The 21649-nt window shown below is 42.0% G+C and overlaps 1 protein-coding gene across 4 annotated transcripts in view; it reads right to left on the bottom strand.

The window, feature by feature from the left end:
• The window catches only part of LOC110981663 (muscleblind-like protein 3), a 158929-nt gene that overhangs the window by 102136 nt on the left and 35144 nt on the right, over positions 1–21649 (bottom strand). For all 4 annotated transcript variants that reach the window (XM_087145439.1, XM_087145425.1, XM_087145426.1 and 1 more), the window contains one exon: positions 1617–1673. The gene's annotated coding sequence lies outside the window, so the exon portion shown is untranslated. The remainder of the gene's footprint in view (positions 1–1616; positions 1674–21649) is intronic.

A 21649-nucleotide genomic window follows, 5' to 3' on the forward strand; every position in this document is an offset into this window, starting at 1 on the left:
TAGGGTTCTTTTTAGTTTAAATTTTCTGTTATGACTTATGGGAACTAAGTGGCTCCAACGTACATGTACATGCAAGTGTCATGGTCTGCTAGTTTTCTAGTAATCTGGTTTGAGGGGCAGGGCCACCAGAAAAAAGAATGAATCCTGTTGGCTATTCTATTCATCACATTAAGATACCGTACTTCACAAGCTAAGGATGATAATATATATCGCTCTGTGACAAGGAATCAATAATAAAACTGGGATCGGCTCACTTATTGATCATTTGAGTCACTGAAAACATACTTGCCAGTTCCACAATAATCCCCTGTCCAAAACACCCACATACACAGGTAGCAAGATGCACTGGCCTACGGTAAGACAGCTGAGAGAAACTCCCCTAATTCAATCTTAACAGTAGAGGGCAGTATGCCGACTCAGTGATTACACTGATACTAGTAGTACACAGGGGATGGTAACATCCACTGCGAGACAGATGACAACACTGTTCAGATCAGGTCTTTCTTGCCACAGATCTCCAGTAGTGAATGAAGAGTTGAGTAGGACGACGGCAAACCTTGAGTATCGGGATCTTACCACAGGGACTACACATGTTTCTACTTAAAGAACTAAATGTACATTACTACGAGTAGAAATTTTAACATCTTACATTCCTCTGTATCATAAATAGGGTTTTTCCAAAATGTGCTGTTTGAATTTAACTCTACTTCCACAAGCTTTTTATTTCTACAAATGAGACACGTGAACTCAAAAGATTAAGATTAAGAGCACTTTCGGAATATTACCTACCACACTGTAATACATACACATTAAAATCACACAATACTGAATGAACAGTCAATGATATGCTCAATATTTTACAAGAATTACTATCCAAATGAGATGAACAGCACTCAAACTTGGGGGAACACACTCATACCCTCCCCCCACCTTTTGGGGAGGATTTGACATACTACTAGTAGGGTAACAACAGTGCTAAAAACTCACAAAATATTTCAGCACTATCAGAGGAAAACAAGACCATTTTTTTTTCCATGGAAAGAAACTATCAGTTTTCAATTAAACCAGAGTTAGCTTCTTCAATTCATTTACAGCTTTTACTGTCAAAGATCTCTGCAATTCTACAATCAAAGATATCCCAAAAGGCCTTTCAATGCCAAGAGTACTCGGCAGACTGACAAGGTCTTGATTGTCCTTTTAGAAGTCAGTTGGAGGCATTTTTAGCAGGTCGACAATGCCCTCAGGATTGCCATGGGAAGGGGGATTAAATCAGCAAGTCGCATTTTGAATGCTCAAACAAGACTCAGTCCACGAAGGCAGCTGATCTTAACATTTCTACGTTCTCCTTTGCCAAATAGGTCTTTGGGAAAAAAAACCGGAACGGGAGCCTCCAACACGCAGACAAGAGTGAGATACAAATAATTATTCAGGGCCTACAGTAGTTTGCATGGCAGGAGTATCCTTCCAAAAATTGGATTTGCAGGCGACAATTTTTTGTGTGCAACCAAGATGGCATCCCCTGCGGGCAGGAGCAATATTTTGATTCCAAACACATAAGGTACATGTACACAGCGTACAGAGCAACTAAAGGGTATCAATACAAATGTGACACTTACCTTGGCCGTTATGAGCAGAGGATGGCGGGAAGGATTGCGGAGCTTTGTAAAAAACACCTGGATGAGCGAGAAATGACAGCAAAAAGTACAAATGTTTGAATAAACAGAGCAATCGATGTCCGTGAGGGGGGATTTCAAGGGATGACAACCGGTCCCGAGCACATCTCCCGCAGGAGAGGGGAGAAAAATATCCTTGAGTCAAAGTCTTGCACTGTCACATTCAGAAGCAGATGTGGGAAGATAAATATAAGTACAGAATCTATGTGTGCATATGTGCTACTAAGATCAAGACAGAGGTCCTGTACATCATGGCTGCACGTACAAATTCTGTCTACATCCTGACAAGATGTGACTGCGAAATGCCATTCTTTGTATGGTACAAGCATAGGCGAAAATATTTCTTTGAAACTCTGACCCTGGGCCAATATAATTTCACTGAATAAATGAGATTTGGTAGAGAAAACTAATGTACTTCCTTGATCAAAACCAAAAATTCAAATTCAACCATTTAATATTTCAAGCAGGATGACATAGTCTACAAAAGGAGAGTTGTGGGATTGTACTGTGTGATGTACTTTATTCTGACAACATATAAAATGTACACTGCTCAATCATGCCGGGTAGATACTAAATTTTTGGGGAGCTCAATATTGTCTGGTCAGACGTATCATCACCCATCCATGAACGCGGAGGCAAATCATCTTTAATTTCATTCCAATCGGGTTAATAGACGCTATCTCTCTCAGGAAGTGCCTCGAGACTGTGAATATCGCGACATGCAAAACGCGGCACGAAACGCTGCATGCTCCGTGTCAACAATAACAAGACACTTCTACGCTGCCTACACATATGCATGCACCAAAAAAAAAAATCTGTCTGACATTTAGACCAATTCATCTCTGCGGTGCGTGTGACGTGGCTCTGAACAGCGCCAACGGTAGCGGGGTATATCAAGTGTACCATATCCTTCTGCTCCGCTTACAAGTCGCGAGAAAGTACGACCAATCAGCCGACTCGCCTTCTAGACGGTCATTTCCTGTATTAGGAGGCACTCTCCGCGTGCTAGCGGTAAAACGCACCGGTTGAGGCTTCGAAACCGGCCCACAACTTAAATACAATCTTAGATTCCTACTCTGTCGTCTCGGAGATGACAGTGAGGACAGATGCATCTTCGGTACATCCTAGATTGCAGCCCAAACAAGAAGATTAAAGTCGACGGTGTCAATTGCATAGGCATCATTTAGAAACATGCTCATATCACCACTAAAATAACAAATAAGACACCATCCAACAATCTTTCACTACAACTGCAAAGGGCAGCTAAAAATGTGAAGACATTGGATGACAAACTGAGTACACACAATAGTACACACGATAGTTCTTCGGTCAGTTTAAAAAAAACAAACAGGCTTCAACAAGGAGAACAACTTCACAACAAACTGCCTTTGAAAAGGCAGCTTACTTTTAATTTCCTCCTCAAGTTGTTGGAGCACTTTCAACTGAATTAATTTGATTCCAGTCCATTAATATTTACTCCGTATCTCCTGTCAAAACCTTGAAATTCAGAAAGAAAAACAAGTCATTAGAATGATTAGAGGGATGTATTTTCAAAGCATTTTTCCCGCACTTGGAACATCAATAAGAGATTTATGAAGAGAAAACTTGATGACACAGCGACATAAACCTGACGAGACAAAAACAAGGCAAGACATACAAGTACAGTAGAAAACAGATATGAGCGGGCAACGCAATTCAAAGTGTACGTGTACATGTAACCTAAACACCCCTGCACATCCGAACAACTCATTTCCTGGAATTGTTATGAAATTGAGAAATCCCACAATCACATTAAAAATAGAACAGATCTGGATCATCCGGTGTGACGACAACTGGAGGGGGATTCTCCAAATGGGCAACTGGCAAATCAGCAGGCTCGTTTGAACCGCATTAGCAATCGGCCAACATGTCTGGTGGTTACATCCGGCATAGCAGTGGGGGGGGGACCAAACCAGAAGTGAGAAGGAATTGGTCCAGTGTGTGAACAAAGGCATTACCACTGGATATTATAACCATCATTTGCATGCCATGCCTGGTGTCAAACTTGACAGTAGGCACAGACAGCTCAGAATGCATTGTGGGATAGCAGGCGGCCTTAATTGTATGAAGAACCTGTACACGTACGCGCACATACTGAACTGGTCAAACTGCAGTCGGAGTCAACCGTGAACCTAGATCCTCCAAAACCAGGGTGTAAATTAGACGAAACTGAAAGTAACCCTGCATGTCAAAGGGGCACAAACATCAGAACTGACTGCTCAGATAAGTGTGGAATATAATAATCAGGGTCTTTTTCCACATTTATGCTGCCTTGTATACTCTGTACGGTAGTTTTTGCTCATCAAGGAGCACGTGATGTGGTTCTGGAAACACCTGATAAATCAAGATTAAAGCACTGCACAATCATGGAACAAGTCACCGCAACCAAGACCACGGCTGCGCATTCCCATCAAGTCTAAACGGCCACTTCTTAATGCTCTCTGTACGTGTCTGACCATGCCGATTGCCAGGATGCTGAGAGAGGGAGAAGGCCAGCCCTGGTGGATGGCTGACTCCAACCACCCCCCCTCCTCCCTCCAGAGTAAGACAAGCAGCCAGCACATTAAGGGACCATAGACTGATTCTTCTCAAACTGGAGGGAAAAAAAACCCAAAAACCTACCCAACAGGCCACTGCACTTTGCTTCAGTCTTGGTTACCAAGCAATCGAATGTCACTTTGGAACACAATTAAGGGGATTTTTTTGGGGGGGAGGAGGGAGCAATGTCGAGAGTAAAATGTCTTTCTGCAAATGCTGGCAAAGCACTCCATTCTTTGTTTAGACAGACTCATGCGGATTCGACCTTTGACCCTCTTCACAGGTTATGAGGGGCACTGCAGTGACTACCGCTGTAAGTACATGTACATTCCTTTTTTCTTTTTGAATGGGGAAAAAAAAAAGGTAGCCAAGGCCATTCCCAACAGGATCATTGATTAGGCAGACAGACAAATGCACACACAGATAAGGCTCTTGATATATCTGTATGATAACGGCATTTGTTGTTTCTTGTTTTCCAACTTGACACTTTTTTTTTCTAACAACAATGGCTGCTGGAAGAACTCCATGCATGTATTTCCCACCTGTACATGTAGGTGTATCGCCAATTGGTCACAAGCAAAGTCCATTTTCACCAAGGCACAAATGTACAGTATTTCTTCTAAAATGGCAGTGACACGGGACACGTAGAACTTTACATTGTTCATCTTCACTTACTTTATTCCCAGTCTGCTTCACACCACTACAATTTTTCACTTTCAACGTCTTCAAATTCTTTCAAATTCAAATTCCTTGAGTAGAAAGCTGTGGAAACTTTCAAAAACCAATCCACAAAGGGTAAACCTAAAGCTGGACAAGTTATCGTCAAACACAGGGAAAGAAGTCAGACCAATTAATTTTGTTAGGGCTGTACTAGTTTCTGTCTTTACCAATGAGCACACGATAAATGCTAGCTACTGTCACAGTCTCATCTGTCAAAATGCACTTTTTAATAACGAGGGCTGGGGACTTCATTTGAACCCCCTCAAGACCTGGTGCTGACCCACATACAATTAGATGAGCCCAATATCGTTAAACTCCCTTATGAAAATTGCTACCCTTTCAACAACATGCACTCTAAATGGATCTTAACGCTGCCGGGTCAAGAAAGAAGATGATGAATAAAGTAGAGATAGGAGGGGGGGTAGGGATGGCAGTGTCGATATCCGAAGGGAAATAGAGTGGGCTGGAAACCGCACAAAACATCCCTGGCAATGCCATCTGACATGGATACTGACCGAAGTGCAGCAACAACACCAAAAAAGTCAGCGTTTGAAACAGTTTTAAGCGAGTGGTTGGAGGGGGAGAAAAAAAAAACAGGCCTATCAAATGGTCTGGGCCTTCTTTTGCTCCGTTTGCACCGTGGCCCTGCGAGGGTTTTCAGTTACAGCCCACTATACCTGTTTTAGGACAGTCAGGCCTTTTGATGCTGTTCTAGATTCCTCTTAATGAGAAGAATGTGTGCTTGCCTCTTTTCCTTTTTTATTCCCTAGCCCAGGGAAGGAGACGGGGAGGGGGACGGGATGTGGCTCTTTTTACCTGCCCAGGGTGTTACTTTATACAACTGCTAGACATGAGCTGACACTAAGTTTAGGTGCATGTACATGTATCTCTAATGGTCAGATTCATTTCCCCATGAACAAACTGATAATTTGACGAACGATTAAGTGGACACGAATAAATAGAGAGAGGTCTATTCTGTTACCTGGATGCCGTTTAATTGCTTTTGTGCATCATTCTTCTAAGTTGATTGGAGACACTGCAAGATTTCCCACTGCTGGGAAATCTTGTGAACACACTGAAGTTTTCAGAATTTGCTGCTGGAGTCTGTACTAACATGTAATACTTTAGTTGTAACATATTTTACCAGTGACAATAGGATCAATGGGTCCAACAAGCCTTGTGGTTTTCATTGCTCAGAATGCTTTTGAAGATGGATTTTCCATTAAAAAACTTTGAAAGTGTGTAATATACGGCACCTCTAAATGACACCTCGTCAAAACTTCACCTCAAGAGGTGAGGGGCGTGGGAACTGAAAATGGGACGTAGAGATTGGAGATATCTGTGACGAGGGGGGAACAGGGAAAGTTGACAATTTGCAATGGTAAAATAGAACGGTATGGACAAGGCTCAGGCACTAGGTTCCTCCTGACCCAGATTTGTTTGTTGCTTTTTTGTTCCCAGGGCATGCGTGCATGTTTGGAGGGGGGCTGTGCATGATGAATAGGAACACCCCACAGGACGTGATTATGATGAAAATCTGGAGCAACATGTACTCAACTCCCTTTTGTTCCCCTTCTGCCACCTGCAAGCCCCGCTCTTCTCACAGGCCCGCCACAAAGAATTCCAACTGCAATCCATTTTCTCTTCCGATGAAATAAGCTCTGACAACTTATGTGGACATGAAATGCAATGTTTTTGTATCCCTGTGCAAATTTCGGTGAGCATTTGAACTCTTTGGTGTTTCGGCAACTGGTAACTATTTGACGAATGTTTGGCATTACTCAGTGTGTTTGTTTCTTAATATCCAGCGGGCCCTTTTCTTCTTGAATGTGATTTCCAAGCACTGAGAGGGGCACAATTCTGGGGTACAGCACACAAGGAGTTTAACTTTCAACATGGGGCAAAACAAGGAGTGTTTGGGGTTAACACTTGGGAGACAAATAGCCCTAGAGAAAACTGGAGAGAAATCTCATTCTTGCAAGGAGGAGTTGCCTGTACTCTTGTGACCTCAGACTTATTTCAAGTCTGACAGGGCTGAGAATAGGTCCTTGTCTCAGAATACTAGTCTCAGTTACCAGTAATACTGTAGCATCTTGACCTAAAACTGAAACAAGACTACTTGTATGTTACCCAGACTTTCCCAAGCGAGAAATCCGATATACTATACTGTATACACATCGCAAATCCATAGCACAGGGGGGAAAAACACTCAAGGATACAATTTAGGCTTTGGAAGTCCAATATGCTCCAAATTTCTGCCTCAAGAGTTGTTTTTACGGTAAAACAGGCCAGTGAAGTGGCAGTGAAGGATTAAAAAAACACCAATGTTCACACAGATTTGAATTTGTTGAGGCTCTGTCTGCGTTTATGAATACTCCTAGTCTATAAGTACAAAAGACACATGTCCAACGAAAAAACAAAAAGGAAGTCACATTATGGAACATTCAAAGCTTTACATGAAAATTCCATTGCCTTAGTAGAACAACATTTAGACAAGCGCAACCCATTTGTCAAATCTTTGTAATACAAAGGCACTTACTTATACATGTACTAATAAGAGCTGCTGGCAATAGATACTCACAATTTATGCACTTTGTTTGAAATAGAACTGACTTCAGATCATAATCTGGGAGAAAGGACATAAAAAAAGTGACAACGGTGACACAATGCGATGTTTGAATGTTATGCAAAACATGCCGCACACTATGGGCTGACAACCGGAGTCGCCTATAATTTATCACAGTGATCGATACACGGCTATACGCATGTCAGGTGGCTGAATGGCACAAATCATTAAAACCGGTCTGAACATCCCCGGCTGTTTATTTTTTTAAAAGAGGCTCGGCCTCTCCAGCGACCCGGTAAAACATTAAGCCCGTTGTCGCAGAATGTCGCGGGGTACGATCACTGCAGAAGGACGACGGCAGGCAGCCTGCAGTCTTCGGATCTGCTTGATTAGGGGACCTTTGCCCGCCTTAATGCACATCATGTCTCAATTAGGGGATAGCTTTAAGTGTTGGTTCTGCAATCACTCCCAGTACATGTAAGTCTGGGTTGGGGGATTTGTGATTGATTCTGTATGGTTGAGGAGTGTGAGTATTATAAAAGAACATGTCACATGTACCTGGAGAACAAGGTAAGGAAATAAGTACTTTTGCACGAGCAAAATTAAATAGCCAAATGTATGATACTTGCTGGTTTGATTTTTAACTTGGCATCATTGTTTCTGCCAAATACAAATCCAGCTTTTTCAAATCAATCCCACCCTCCAACCAAAAAAACCTTGAAGGATTGCAAGTACCGGTATGTCTGTTGCGCGCGGAGTTAATATAATCGTTTTCAAGAAAAAAAATCTACCTGAGTAAGACCCACTTGGACCTGGGCAAAATTTGTTCCGATTTTCAACCTGGCACTTAGCCAACACTCGCCGCCTAACTCCCATCACCTCAAGATAACTGACAAGAAAAGTCAAGCAAATCCATCAAGAATGAGAGGGACAATTACACAAAGAGAGACAGACAGTAGAATTTTTTCAACCAATTCTTCTCTTTAAAAAAATGCTAACACACAACAGTGCTCTATATAAAAGACAACTGTTGCAAAAACTGACAAATGGACCACCAAACTGACAGGGCAAGAACTCCATTGAAGGTGATCATAATGGCTATTGTTAGAGAAATGCGATGTGCATGGGCGCCAGTTCAACACTAACAATAGAGTGTGGCTGGATAAGGCTCTAGCAACCCACAAAAATGTACATGTATTTATAAAACTCAAACGAGCACTTTCAGTGGAGCCTTGCAGGTGTTGCGATTTCTTCTCACCTGCAGGGAGTATGCTATAGCGCCCTCTCTGAATATCTCATAAGAAATAGAGGCCTAGGCAATAGACATAAACACACGTGTATATGTACATGTACATGTAGGACTGCATACATGTACAACATGATTTGAGGGGTATGGCGAGTTTCAGATTCCATGTACATGTACGGTACGTACACACTTCACTTATCTTGGGCCTCATATTGACTGCTTGCACAGTGTGCCACCATGGGGGGGGGATTTAATTTTTTGTCATGTAGGTTCAGTGACAATGAAAGTTTGACGTGTCTACTAAAATGCATCACACAGGAACAATAGCCATCCCTCCATGATGACGCACCATAGAAATCATTCTACTTGGGGAGTCAGAAATTTGCATTTTGACCCATTGCTGGTTTATTAAAAATATTGTAATGGATGCAACAAAATTCGAGAATAACGATGAGAAAAGAAACCAGAGGCAGCTACTTGTAATCGTTATGGCTACACAGATTCAACAAAAGCAGCAACGTACACAATCGAATTGTAATCCTTTTTTCAGTCTCAATTATGAGATTGCAGGGCTCTGCCCTAAAGATGGGAGGACCCCTAACCCCCCCCAAAAAAACCTGTCAGCTGAGGTTACGATTCCCATCAATTTCAATCTACAGCAGGCTCTGAGGGTCTCCCTCTGCCTTATGTGGTGTTAGGAAACCATCTGGCGGGAGCTGGCTCTTGGCTGAGGCTAGAATGCAATCTCTTAGGGGATAATGACCGCAGATTGCCCGCCACCCCAAGGAATTAACCCAGGAGATTGCTGCAAACCGATTTGGGTCAAGAGAAAAGTGCTTCTGGATTCTGTAGTTACAGTAAAGAGCGGGAATATGTGGTAAAGATACATGTACGCTCTTGTGCCAATCCCTTTTTTGGGGGTAGGGAAGAAACTAAACAAAATAAAGAAACACGGCACATCATTTGGCACAGTGACCCCCCCCACTCTTTCGCACAGCTGTCATCTGCTCTTTAACACAATGCCCCACAAACATAAGGCCAAAGTGAAATACTGATATACTGGGTACCTTTGTAATGAAGACAATAACAACTTCACGAAAGTTCTTTATCATACATTTAAAAAATTCTTTTTCACATCAATGTTTCTTTATTACACATTTTTGCATTTCACTGCCTCACTCAGTATAGACCTTTATCATGATCCTGTTCCCTGTAGACCTACTGGTAATAGCAATACAACTTCACATATTTATAAAAGGGAACAGACCGTTTTTCCTTCCAGCCTCCGTTTGGTGATATTGGCTTGAATGGTAGAAAAGCAAGATGGCTGCCCTACAATAGAGGTGTACATAAAAGGAACCTACATGTACATGTAGATAAAGATACATGTACACAAAGATCAATACGAAATCTGTGAACAGATCACTGTCAGTTATCACGGAAGAACCTTTTTAGTTGTTAAAGCCCATTTTGAATTCTGATAAATTGAGGGGGGGGGAAAGCCTATTGAGCAGTCTGCCAACAATTAAGCACTGTGCACAGCTCTCTCGCCTTCCTAGCCTCTTGAAGATATCTCCGGGAGGAGGTGGGAGAAATTGGTTTTAATAAAAGCGATAAAGCCATCAGGGATAACTGCCATTTATCAACGGACACCGGTGAAGTGCAGACAGCTACTGTAAGGGACCGCATCGCCATGACTTGTCTGCAGGCTGCCCGGCCAAAGAAAACGAGCTCAATACTGTGTGTGTGTGTCTACAATTGTGTTAGAGCTGGGCCGGAGGAGAATAGGCAATACTCTCTCAACAAAGGAGGCCAGGCGTTCTATATTTGTGTAATTGTAAAGCACAGTAATATCCTTAGTGTTGGGGGAGGGGGTTCCTTGAAAACCAGTCAAGCATGCTTTGTAGTTATTGAACCAAAAACATTTAGGTCACTCTCATCCACCAACAAAGCCTACATTGAAAAATGGTGAACACTATCAAACATAGGATGATCTAGTGTCATTGAAGGATCGGCATTTTGATAAAATGGAACTGCCACACTATTTGACAGAAAATTCCCAATGATGACAAAACATCAGATTCGGTAACTGCATTTATGTTTTAAACAATTCTTCGCAACAATTAAGAAAAATTTTCTATACAATGCAAAAGTAAACAAGGATGTGCAAAAGAGAGTATTTTGTGGTACATGCAGCTGATATCTGCACTGAGCAAAACATCTTCCAACCGGTAAAAGGTAGTCGCTGAATCCTGCTGCATTCAGCGACTACAACAGAAAACCTGAGAGAAGATGGATTTATTGTTGGATGATATTCGAGTTGTCATCAAGTACAAACTGGCTAGGCCCATTAGCTTCAGAATTAATTTTCATCACACAAAGACAAGAGGCGGCTTCGCAAAGCAACTTGTTGACTGTTGGAGGAGCGAAGGGGGGGGGACTAGCAACAAGTGGCGTTTCTCTGAATCAATTCATCAGAGATTTCCTCCGCTCAGACCTTCCTACCTCTCTTCCCTCATCCCGTCCGATTCCCGACCAAACATCATTAGTCTAGGAGAGCTCACTCAGACAGAGTAAACAGAGTGACAGTTGTTCTGCCCCCAGAGCCAAAACCAAATGGTGGAACCCGCTCAGGTCGGGAATGTACCGACAACCAGTCTTCTTGGAACCCCGGTCAGGGGATCGTGCCCAAGAATGTTGACCCACCAATTTCTCCATGCAAAATAGACACACAGATGACAGAAAGGAGAAAAAAGATGTTGCTTTTGCCCTAGCACACTGCATTACTGTAAACTACAAGCTTCCCCTCGGTGTAACATGATCTTAATAACTTTGATTCTGCATGACAAGAAGAGACTGTGGGTGGGGAGGAAGAGGCCAGGATTTCTAAGGCTACAATCCCAAGGCATAAATCAACCAAAGAAAAATGACAAGACAAGACATGTTTGTTTCCCGAATGCCAGATGACAGTACAATTTGAAAATGGTTCCCTGTAAAATCACATGTTCATGTACATTTGTGCACGTGTATGAATGTGGCCAAATGCACGCATGATACATGTTTTCCTGTCTGTCGACACATTTACAATTCACACTTCTCCTTTGTTTCTCCAAACAATGAGAAGCAAGCAAGAGTCAACGATCTATTTCAGTGATACCGGCAATAATTTTCCCAGTATCGCATCGCAAGTCAACATGGATTCTCAGCAGTTTGCTACGCACTTTGTTTATGAATCGCAGTTGCTGCGATGCAACTAGAAATATGTATGTTTACGGGCAAATTCATTCAGGAACAAGAGAGTGACACTCTTTGTGATCACTGGCCCTGTAATCTGAATTACTAAGCTAACTACGAAGTGCCGATAACACAACAAAAACACAATGTAAGCCTATAATATATGGACGACTCTTGTTAGTACGAAATCGGCCACTATGGAATTAAATGCTTACTGCCCAATCACTGAATTATTCATAATGCAAGTGGCAGAACTGGAGCGACCTCCAATGAGAATGTGCATGACATACTCTTGGCCAGACATAGCTATCCAATCACGATGAGGTCTTGTGACATCATGTTTCTTTCTCACGCGCGTGCGCCCGGCCGGGATGCTTACTCCAAACTCAGCTTAGACCAGCTTATCGATCAATTGTGCCATTTTCCAACTGGTATCAAACATTAAAAAACGAATGAATAAATTCAATTGGCTATAAATTTACACTGCGATTACATGAAAACAAAAATTGCTTTGCAAGTTTATCCAACTGCTCAGCAAAAATTATTTTGTACAGCAGATTTGCCATGCAAATTTTGGGCTGAAAATTATTCCCTGTGATAGTGTGCAGACTCAGCAAAATATCAGCTAAAATTAACATCTGTGATGAACACATACACTAAACCTACATACATGTGCATGTACTAGTACACAAGTGCGTAACAGGACCTTGTATAAAATACCGGTACAAATCCACATGATGTAAGCTTTGTGCATGTACAGCATTACGTGCTCCTGTAGCTACGGTAGCAATTTCTTGACATTCAAAGTGCAACCACCTCAAACGCTGTAACTCATATCAAAAGGAAATGGCTCCCATCCATTTCCAACCCTAATTCAATATTGACAAATCCAAACCCAAGTGGAGAGATCCGTCCAATTGAAAAAAAAAGACCTGCATTTTTTTTTCTTTCTTTTTCGGGGGGGGGGCAAGAGGAGAATTTGTGGCAAAAATGATGGGTATTTTTTTTCTCGCCTGCCTGATGGATAGGGCTTACCAACACTGTTTACTGATAACGCCGAGGCTTGGTGATTTTTTGGGGAAGATGCAGGCACTTCAGGACAAAAGGTACAAAAGGCAAATTAACAAACTTCAAATGGTACTTGCTGGACAAAAGTTATCTGTAACAAACAAAAAAAAACACCAGCAATGAAAAAAAAGGAAGGATACTTTGGAAGCCAAAAATTAAGAAAATGTGTAACCTTTCACACAAACATGTGAATCATGGCATTAAAAACCGAAAAGCCAAAAATTAATACATGTACATGTAATATCAAATTACACATACACAAACGATGAAAAATAGCAGAAGTATGCATGTAAAACAAGCAACATCTCAAACTTCCAAGAGTAACTCGTTTTGACAACTACTCCGAGGTGTTCTTCAACAGGATCTTCTATACCGGTATTTTCCAACTGTGGATCTCCTGAAGTGAAACAAATCATCCAAAAAAAAAGAGCAATCCTGTGGGTGAGAACCCATGCTGGGTGGGAAAGCTCAAATGCTCTTCAGAAAAAACCCTCTGAAAGTTAGTGTCAGTCCACGGGGACTGCCAAAAAGGTTACAAACAACTTGGCTGAGAGAGGAAGGGAGGGGACCCTGCCTTAGGTTACGATGTACAGGCCAAAGGCAAGTAAAATCAGTGCAAACCATTAAAGCCCCCCCACCTGCCCTTAAGTTCCCAGTGTACTTCAGAGGGATAGAAAGGAAAAAAATTAGAACAGGTCTCCCTTTGCTCTGCTGGCCGCTAATGGAACGCCTTTCTCTGTGGTGTATGTGGCAGGGCACCTTGCAGCCAAGAAAGTAAGACAAAGTCTCCCACTGGTAGGCAAGCTCGGTGGGAATGAGCCAGGTTTTGGCCAGCCAGCAACAAGTCTTCCCCACAGGCTATCTACAGAGTGGAGCAACTGGCCCCAACTGGAAAACCACTAGAGGAAAATATACCATACACTGGTTAACTCATACACTAGTACATGTACATGTATTTCATGCACCAGATACAATGGTACAGTTTCTCTACAGTGTACTGTACATGTACATGTACTTAATGCATATTCTCCAGTGCTTCTAAAAAAAAGCTTGACAACTTTATCTGAAATCTGGATGGTATAGAAAAAGTGTCTCTACGGGCTACTTGTAAAAATGGATGGCTTTTTTAGTCAATAAGCAGCTGGCCTTGTGGCAGAAGTTTGACTAGTGTACCTACCAAAGGGCAGGCATGATGAAGTGCTTCTGAGAAGGTGTCCAACGAGAGCTCCAGTAAGGCATGTGAAGTACAAAATGGCACTGTAAGGGCTAGTAAACAGCCAACACCTGGCGAGACCTGATTTGATCATCCTGATCCAAAGCACCAGGGAAGCAAGTCACAAACATCTGGCCAATCTTCAATTGGTCATCAAGCGCCTGGTGTTCCGGCCATCATGTGGGCTGGGCCCTACAAGGGTCCTGACAGCCAAGGCAGTTGACATCACCAAAACAGGTGCCTGGTCTTTGCTAGACTCAATTTCAAGTCTGGAAAAAGCACCAGTTTTATCTACTAATTGCTCTCCTCCCATCCATTACAAGGCTACATGGCCAGTGGCACCAAACAGAAAAAAATCTGGTGAATAATTTGCTTTCAGGCTGTTGGCAGGTGACCCGACCAATCTGGTTCATATATGAACAGGGGGACAGACATAACTGCAACACACCATTTCCAATTTTGATATTTATTTTCTTCGTGAGGCTTTTTTTCTCTCAGTTTAGAAGACAGCCCTTCCAGCACAAAGTTTTAATTCTGCCCCAGTGAAGGTTTCCTGAAGGGATTTTCAGGAGCAGGTCGTGATAAAGAAACTTTCTAAGTTCGGCTTGAATGCGTTTACTCATGAAAAATTGTGCAAAACCCTGCCTGTTTGTTTCTTCCACTGGTGCACAGTTGTTGCACTTTTATATTTGAAAATGTGCATAATTTTTTAAATCAGAGGTATTTCTCTGATGACAAACCTGAATTTATGTGTATCCAAAGTCAGGAGTTTTAACCCCCCCAAAAAAATCCATAAGCACTGTCCACCAATGACATGTATAAAACTATAATGAGAACAATATGAATCCGGCAAACGATGCTGAAATGGTTAACTGTTACCATATTAACCTGTAAAAAGTTGTCAAGTTAATGTGCACGGTATCTTTGACATCAAATTACATTTGTCACTTTAACATGAACATACAATACATTTGTTTTCTGCAGGACAGTTTTTCAAGCCCACGCCCGGCCTTTCGTCCCTCAGCTCCATTTCAAAAATTGTCGGAGTAACTCGATAATTCCCTGGCTTCAGCTCAGGCTGGCTTGGCCCAACGGCCTCAAATTTCACTCTCTTCAGCTCTCCAAATAATCTTGAGAGAGAGACAAACCTGAGCACTGCAGACTACAGCACACAGTAGCAAAGAAGGAGGGGGAAGGAAAAACCAGAAGCAGAGGTAAATTATCTGCACTCTCTCCGGTTGCCCGACTACCTGGTCCCCATGGAGATGGTTGCCGGGCAGCCACAACTAGAGGATCCTGGGAAAGTGAGGGAGAAGGTTAAGTGACTCTTTGGAGGGTCAGGCTCGGCAGCCAGGTGCCAACTTGGGACTTCTCCTTGAGTGTTTCAAACAAACCTGGTTGCCACGGACCCCTGGACAATTCTCCACTAAGCTTGCTGAGAGAAATTTCAGGAATAGAGATGCCAGACATTGTTTGAAAACCAGACGGTGTTAGAAAAATAAAGAATGTGCATGTAAATGTAGGGTGGGTTACGGAAACAAAAACACTTCAGCGAGGCCGTTCTTTTTTCCTTGTGAAGGAATCCAGGTCTCGTCGATGATGTGGAATACATTTCTTTGAGCTGGATCTCACGTAGATCTCACATGGAACAAATCTTTAATTTCTGGCAACTGAAGCCATAAAATCAATGTGAACTGAAAAAGCAGTCCACCTCAGCACTGCAAGTTCCACAGAAGTTGTAACAGTATCCAAGGTTACAGCAATAAGAGCTTAGAAACTGTTAACAATAACTTTTAACACTGTCACTGTCGAACAATTTAAAGGCAACTCCCAAACGTAAATTTAGACAGAATGTTTTAAATTTTCACCCAGCACTCTCTTAATTTTTTTTCTTTTTCAAATATTCTGTTATCAGCAAGAGTGGTACATGTACACATGTACTAGGCTGTCGACATGAATCTGGCACCCTGGCCATCCACATTTATTTGTCGTTCTTCTCTTGTGGCAGAAAGCTGAAGATCTTTTAAACCTCTAGGCTAATCCGGTTTCCCTGTTTACAAATCCTAGCCCTGACTCAATCCCCAAAATACAATGTTTCCACTAAGACAAGCCACCACCTAACACTGAATAGTACGTTCAATCAATTCTAGGCAGACAGCCTCCTCATGTCACTTGGAAAATTCATTATTATATTTTATAGTCTCGTTTCCACGGCTCAACCAAACTGTGCATAATAAGTTGGCCTCTTTTTTTTTGTAAAGTCCAGTCTGTTTGGTTACCCTTGTGGTTTCTGATAATTGGGTCATACCACAGAGGGGGAGGTTTAGTCTACACCCTGGGGGCACATCTGACTAGACTGTGCCAACACATTGACCACAGTGCTTGCTTGGTTTGGGGGTAGGAGTGAGCTCATGCGTGCTACGTGCTACTTGGAGGTTAAAGGTCAGTTGTAACGAGCCACATCCCTATAAAGTATGATGCTATTAGGGAATGCAAATGGGACTTTTATTGGATTGTGCTTGGAAACACTGAAAACAACTAGAGACAGGTCTGACAAAAACCTGTCGGCTGAGTCACATTAAGCATTCATGTGGACAGAACGAAATGCATACTTGTACATGTATGCTTCCCACCCTGAACAAGATGCAGGATTACAAGGTAACAACATGAAAAATGCCACTCCGACATGACTTGGGGACAAGAAATTATTCACTTGAATATTTAAATCTCCCCTTGTCAGCAACTTTCCTGGAGGAGTAGTAGACTACCAGTACGGGCGATTCACAAAAGTGCGCCCTCAAGAGTTTGCAAAACGTTGACCAAACGCAGTGGGCAAAATCTGTCGACCCAATGCGCGTTTGGAAAGGGTTGACAGATTTCGCGCCCTGTGATTGGACAATGCACTGCAAACTCTTGAGGGCGCACTATTGTGAATCGCCCGTATTCTAGAAACCGGAGTACTTCCAAATCAAGAAACATTCCACCAGACTAATGACTGCCAAATTCTTTCATTTCGTAGTCTTGTTAATCTTTGTAATCATTCTACTTTGTGCTCAACGTCTGCAGAATTTTTCCTTCAGATGGAATCGCTTTTCAACTTATGTACCCCTCAATCCCCCCTCACCCTGTTAAATTATCACCAACAAAGATATCGACCCTCATCCATTTGTCAATTTCAGATGTGAGAATCAAAGATTAGATCTCTCGCTGATTTTTAGAGGGATCCATGATCCCTTAGCCACAGTCATGATTTATGTAATTATATCTGATGCATAGAGATTATTTGACGAGTCTCATTCATAATGGAAGACTACAAGGAAGGGGGGGGTTCGATGTAGGCCCTGCTCTGTCACAGTAAATTTTTCATCCACTTGGTCAATATTTTAATATCCATGCAGAATTCTTTTTGCTTCAAGCCCGATGCGGTGAATCAGGCTGGTTGGACTTGTTACGATTGGTGGCAGGTGTGCACTGTCAGAGAAGGGATGTTCTGCAGAACCCAAACCACTAACTGAACAGGCAGTTTTTCCAAAAAGTCAGTTCAGTTTAGTTTTTTTTTAATTGAAAAGAAAAATTGGAAGAAAAATGGTGATTACAAGCAAATTTGCAACAAATTTGTAACTTTTAGGCACTTGCAGATTAGTCTCCCGTCCAGCATCAATAAATAGGCTGTCTCTAAGTACCCCTATTTCATATTTTATAGGACTTTGCAGATTTTCTTTATTATTGGAACCTACTGGCACCATGGCAACCAGTATCTTAACTCCCCCCCTCAAAAAAGAATTTATGTACTACCCACTAGTGTACACGTACTGTTAACATCATGATTCTCCCCACCCTGTTTTATAAATCTTGCAAAATTCAACATTGTCCTGATCCTGTACGTAAATACAGGCAAGTACGTAAACATGACAAAAAAAGACAGAAATGTTATTTCCTATGTTCTTTAGCTTTCAAGCTCTCTATGCACCGCCAAAGAGTAAGATGAGTAGAATTCACTGGTACACGTACATGTAGAAATTGCTTTAACTTACAATTAAAAATAAAAAAATAGAAAGAATAGCAGAGCTTAACAGAAAATCACACCTACCTTCCACTGAGGTTGCATCTGAATAAACATCTGGTTTCCTGGTTCATTCCAGAGAGATTCAAACTCAATTCTAAATACTATTCAACGGTTTCCTTCCTTCTATTTCCATTTGATCCTTTTCAGGTTTTTTTTCTCCCTGAATAATTTCTAATACCTGGAAAGAGTTTAATGGTCAACCCCTCCTCCACCAACAAAAAAAAAAATCTCTGGTATCAGGATGAAAAAAAACCTGCCAAGTTTTGGCAAAAGAGTTTAAGTTGTTGATACTATTTAAAAACATGACAGCAGGTTTCTGGCATCGGCACGGCTATCTTTAGCAATGCTCACATCGAAATAACTGTTTCACGTAACACACCCAATCCTATGGCAAGAAGAGGCCTTTTGAAAATGCCACTGCCGTTACATTTTACTTTCCAGACAGATCTTTGCATTTGGCGTGGGCTTCGATAAAGAAATCCCCGACCTGTTCCTCGCAGGATCCGATATCGGAAACTTGAGCGCAGGGTAATAAGATGGGTAGTGAGTTCCTCTGGTAGCTCAAGTAGGAATTGGAGCATCCAGACATGTTTCCAGAGAGAGAAACCCGTAAAGTGCTTGCTTGGATAATTGACAGGTTGGCATGGTAAATCAACAACAGCAGATTTCCCAGAAAGAACAAGGAACTAAATAAAAAAAAAAAAACTTGCACGTCTAATTTCACCAAACATAAACAGATGGCAGAAATTAAGTTAATTCTGATTGTAAAATCTCCATGTATGTTTACATGTATGTTGATCACCACCACCAATATGTCCTTTTTTTCAGTGAAGTTACAGTATTTGTATATACCATTGATGTACATTTCATAGGCCCATTTGTTTTTCTGACTCAGAAAAAAATGGCAGTTGTCTGTCCACTTCTGTTAATTCTCGAGGAAGCTAACAAAAAAAAAGGACCTCGTTTCAGAAATGGACGTTCAGTCATTGGTATAAATACCAGACATGCAGACAGACTAGTGTCCAGACATATACAAACACAGACTGATAAATGTCGGCACACACACTGAGGCATGCACAGGGCAGAGACGCACACAAGGGGGGATCCATCTCTGCCAATTACGTATGCCAACCACGTAACCTAACAAGAGAACACTCCCCCCCCCACCGAACCGAGTATGTCAGCCTGTACTCATTCCACATCATTCACAAACAAACATTTCTACGCCTTTTAATAAACAGAGAAAAAAGAGAGAAATTTACATGTATTCACTAAGAACACCTTCTGAACTGAAAGGACAAAGCTTTTCCCCTGGCTGGGGTGCTGATCTCTCTTTATCCCCCCCCCTGTTGCTAGCTCCCTCTGCTCTGCGATAATGGACCGCTGGCCCAGATGCATCAATTAGACTTGCTAATGGTGCAATGAAGCCCGTCACAGATTCGTCTCCCCTGGCGGACTTTGCTTCAAAGAAGAAGGAAAACTCCGCTCCTCCTTTGACACTTTGTGTGAGGGTGGGCTGCCTAAACCCCCGGAAGCGTTATGCCCTCCACCTTCTCCTCGTGCTTTTCTTCTTTCTCTCTGGACACTGCTGAATTTCAAAGCTCCTGACTGGTACATGTACCCTGGCCTCATTTCACGCTCCTCCATCTCCAACTTGCAAGTGGGACATCCAATAAACTGCATTTCAAATCGATTTTTTGTTTTTGTTTTGCAGTTGAACTGTTCAACTTGGGCCCATTGACCGATACGTGGATTTCGTATAGCCAGATTCTGTGCTCATGGCCAACAATGCTGTAAGTTGGCAAAGAAATGCCATAAGCCAAAAAATCTGTCTTACAGAATGAAGTACTGTATATGTAAACATACAATCAAACCGAAATTCTTAGCAAATCCCTGAAATATGCTAAACATAAGCCCAGAATATTCTATAATACTTGACGGTGATTTTTCTGTAATGGTAAGCAGAGCCTCGAAATTTGGCCCTAAAGGGCAAGCTACTTGCTCATCCAATGCAAAATTTTGATGTCATATGCTTATTCATCCATGTACATGTACACTACAGTCATGTAGTGATGAAGGTTATTTTCAACTGCTTTGGTTAAAAAAAGAAAAAAAAACTGTTGCGTAAGCTTGGATTTCAACTGGATCTGTTACGGAATAAGTGTAAACTTCCTAAGGATCATTTTGACACAGTAAAACCATGCAAGTCACATGAAACACTGCTGGACTGGCAATGGAATTGTAAATTCCCCTTCATTCGACAAGCACCTTTAAAGAAAAGGTCGACGGCAATAAAGCCAACACTGTTGCTCCTCCCTCTGCAATGATTACTCTTTCCATTTAACATGTATTTCAATACCTGTATGTATATCCAAACGTCACTCATTTTCACACAACTAGTCAGTAAGCCCATTCTCTCTGGAGGGGATGAATTTCCTAATCTTTCGTGATGTCAGTGCAGGAATACCGCACATACTCATCCTGAGGAGAATCCAGACAGGCGCGTACACAGCATCACGGCATATACATGTACAATAAACAGATGATAGCTGGGCAGCCTGTATCTTCATTTGTGGTGTCTTTATATCCTTCAAAGGGGCTGGCTTGTCAGTTCATTTTTGCCAAGATGCCTACAGTTGCTGCTCACAGTGTCCTTCAGTGTCTGATGCTTTTCCCAGGATTTTAACTGTGAAGAGCAGAGCAAACAGACGATTCCTTCCACCGGTGATGTTGTTTTGGGGCTTCCCTGATGCTTTAAGCAATGCTATGACTATGCATTCACCAATAAAAATGAGCTGAAAAGACATCCACGGTCTAAATGACACCTCAATGTCATTTAACCAACATCTTTGTGAAAGACGGTAAAAATATGACACTGTACATGTGACACTGTACATATTGTAACGACTGCAGTCACTTTTACAATGTCCTTATGTCATTTCGAACCAATCAGCAGAATGTCAATTTTACTAACAAACTATATTAAATAAAAGGCCTGGTTCCAATTAATGGGTCCATTTCTAATATATCAGTGAATGGCTAAACCCTTGCAATAAACTAATGGGCTCATCTTCGTGGTTCCTCCAGTGACAGAAATTTCATTCCAGGAGCACCCTTCAATGACAAGGAGTAACACAGCCAAGTGTGGCTACTTTAAGTACAGTGACATCTCAGAACAGATGTCTGCAGTCTAGCGGTCTGTTGACCCATTTTCAGAGGGGCTGACTTCAAAGGGGGGCAGGGGGAGAACTGCGATAATGAAATCAAAATGCCCCAGGGATTTCAT

Source organism: Acanthaster planci, linkage group LG14 (genome assembly GCF_054643075.1).
Source record: "Acanthaster planci isolate LZ-2023a linkage group LG14, COTS_SCS, whole genome shotgun sequence".
In the NCBI taxonomy this organism is placed as follows: Eukaryota; Metazoa; Echinodermata; class Asteroidea; order Valvatida; family Acanthasteridae; genus Acanthaster; species Acanthaster planci.